This window comes from Pseudophryne corroboree, chromosome 4 (assembly GCF_028390025.1).
Source record: "Pseudophryne corroboree isolate aPseCor3 chromosome 4, aPseCor3.hap2, whole genome shotgun sequence".
Classification (NCBI taxonomy): Eukaryota; Metazoa; Chordata; class Amphibia; order Anura; family Myobatrachidae; genus Pseudophryne; species Pseudophryne corroboree.
The window spans coordinates 349,050,058-349,053,468 of record NC_086447.1 but is presented as its reverse complement, the minus strand read 5'-3'; positions in this window follow the sequence as shown (position 1 = coordinate 349,053,468).

Sequence of the window (3,411 nt, the reverse complement as noted above, 5' to 3'; positions counted from 1 at the left end):
CTGTCCTCTGCGGGGGGAGCGGCACCCTGGGTGCCGCAAGCCCCCCCGACGGTGACCGAGTGATCCAATGCTGCGTCCTAGGATGCAGGTCGGATCACTTCTGCAGCAGGAAAGGCGTTTGCTTGTAGCAGACACCTCCTGCCGCATCACCGTGCATTGCTATCGCTGCTGCTTCCAAGGAGGCAGCGGTGGTAGCATCTCCAACCACACCTGAATCAGGCCCGTGGAGGTAGATAGAACCACCACGGGGAGGCCGGGCGTTAGGCACTAATAGGGTGAGGTTAGGGTCAGGCCGCTTGAAGAAAGGGGGGGTGGGGGGCGGGACAGCCCCAACTCACCCGTGTCGCCTTTCCAACCGTCTGGATCCTGGCGTCGGCCTCCTGGCTGCCAGGTACCTTAGCGCCGGCATTTCGTACCGCATAGAGGTTGAGGTCTCGGTAGGTCGATAGATCTTTGTAGATAGTTACGGGTAGAGAGCGGATGAGATAGGTCAATAGGTATAGGTAGATTAGAGATATTTCTCTCTATGTCTTTCCCTCGATTTATTTCTGTTAATTAGGTAGAGTAGATAAATATAGATAGGTATATATTTAAGATAGATAGATAGGTAGGTAGGTAGATATAGCTGGAGATAGCTACCTCTGTTTTTCTCTATCTTTCCCGAGATAGCGATATGTAGATATAAGTACAGATGGAGCCACGCTGGCCGTGGCTCCGTCCCCTTTCAAGGTGGATGGGAGCGTCTCTGTACGCTCTCGCCGGCCTGCCGAGGCGCGGGCTCGCCTAGGCATGCCGCAGGCCCCCTCCTGCGATGCAGCCACGCTCAGTGAGCGCGGCTCCATCTTTAGATAGAGAGAGACAGAGATGGCTATCGATAGCTAATTGTAGATACATTGAGATATATAGTTGTACTGCAGGTTGCATAGATAGGAAAGATGCAGAGAGAAATAGATCTGTAGACAGGTCTATATAGATGTAGGTGGCTAGAGATCGATCGTTCCGTAGGTATCGGTGGATCTTTGTAGATCACCATAGGTAGGGATAGGTAGCAATCTCTAGTCTACCTATCTGCTTATCCTCGCGTACAATATAGGGCATGTGGTTGGAGCTGCGCCCCCGTCGTTGCCAAGTACCGTTTTCTTTCGGTACTTAGCGCATGCGCGGGACCCCTTCTGCGCCTGCGCGATCGGGTCCTGCGCAACCAGACTGTCAGTGATTGACAGTCTGCTGCCGTCTGGGGGCGGGGAGGGTGGCGGCGGCGGCCTCCGTTTGTGTAAACAGAGGCGCGTCGCCGCCGTTTCAGAGGTGGGAGAAGGACAGGGATCTCCGTCTTAAGACGGAGGTTTCCTGTACTCTGCGGGGGGAGCGGCACCCTGGGTGCCGTAAGCCCCCCCGACGGTGACCGAGTGATCCAATGCTGCGTCCTAGGACGCAGGTCGGATCACTTCTGCAGCAGGAAAGGCGTTTGCTTGTAGCAGACACCTCCTGCCGCATCACCGTGCATTGCTATCGCTGCTGCTTCCAAGGAGGCAGCGGCGGTAGCATCTCCAACCACACCTGAATCAGGCCCGTGGAGGTAGATAGAACGACCGCGGGGAGGCCGGGCGTTAGGCACTAATAGGGGGAGGTTAGGGTCAGGCCGCGGGAAGGAAGGGGGGGTGGGGGGCGGGACAGCCCCAACTCACCCGTGTCGCCTTTCCAACCGTCTGGATCCTGGCGTCGGCCTCCTAGCTGCCAGGTACCTTAGCGCCGGCATTTCGTACCGCATAGAGGTGGAGGTCTCGGTAGGTCGATAGATCTTTGTAGATAGTTACGGGTAGAGAGCGGATGAGATAGGTCAATAGGTATAGGTAGATTAGAGATATTTCTCTCTATGTCTTTCCCTCGATTTATTTCTGTTAATTAGGTAGAGTAGATAAATATAGATAGGTATATATTTAAGATAGATAGATAGGTAGGTAGGTAGATATAGCTGGAGATAGCCACCTCTGTTTTTCTCTATCTTTCCCGAGATAGCTATATGTAGATATAAGTACAGATGGAGCCACGCTGGCCGTGGCTCCGTCCCCTTTCAAGGTGGATGGGAGCGTCTCTGTACGCTCTCGCCGGCCTGCCGAGGCGCGGGCTCGCCTAGGCATGCCGCAGGCCCCCTCCTGCGATGCAGCCACGCTCAGTGAGCGCGGCTCCATCTTTAGATAGAGAGAGACAGAGATGGCTATCGATAGCTAATTGTAGATACATTGAGATATATAGTTGTACTGCAGGTTGCATAGATAGGAAAGATGCAGAGAGAAATAGATCTGTAGACAGGTCTATATAGATGTAGGTGGCTAGAGATCGATCGTTCCGTAGGTATCGGTGGATCTTTGTAGATCACCATAGGTAGGGATAGGTAGCAATCTCTAGTCTACCTATCTGCTTATCCTCGCGTACAATATAGGGCATGTGGTTGGAGCTGCGCCCCCGTCGTTGCCAAGTACCGTTTTCTTTCGGTACTTAGCGCATGCGCGGGACCCCTTCTGCGCCTGCGCGATCGGGTCCTGCGCAACCAGACTGTCAGTGATTGACAGTCTGCTGCCCTCTGGGGGCGGGGAGGGTGGCGGCGGCGGCCTCCGTTTGTGTAAACAGAGGTGCGTCGCCGCCGTTTCAGAGGTGGGAGAAGGACAGGGATCTCCGTCTTAAGACGGAGGTTTCCTGTACTCTGCGGGGGGAGCGGCACCCTGGGTGCCGTAAGCCCCCCCGACGGTGACCGAGTGATCCAATGCTGCGTCCTAGGACGCAGGTCGGATCACTTCTGCAGCAGGAAAGGCGTTTGCTTGTAGCAGACACCTCCTGCCGCATCACCGTGCATTGCTATCGCTGCTGCTTCCAAGGAGGCAGCGGCGGTAGCATCTCCAACCACACCTGAATCAGGCCCGTGGAGGTAGATAGAACGACCGCGGGGAGGCCGGGCGTTAGGCACTAATAGGGGGAGGTTAGGGTCAGGCCGCGGGAAGAAAGGGGGGGTGGGGGGCGGGACAGCCCCAACTCACCCGTGTCGCCTTTCCAACCGTCTGGATCCTGGCGTCGGCCTCCTGGCTGCCAGGTACCTTAGCGCCGGCATTTCGTACCGCATAGAGGTGGAGGTCTCGGTAGGTCGATAGATCTTTGTAGATAGTTACGGGTAGAGAGCGGATGAGATAGGTCAATAGGTATAGGTAGATTAGAGATATTTCTCTCTATGTCTATCCCTCGATTTATTTCTGTTAATTAGGTAGAGTAGATAAATATAGATAGGTATATATTTAAGATAGATAGATAGGTAGGTAGGTAGATATAGCTGGAGATAGCCACCTCTGTTTTTCTCTATCTTTCCCGAGATAGCTATATGTAGATATAAGTACAGATGGAGCCACGCTGGCCGTGGCTCCG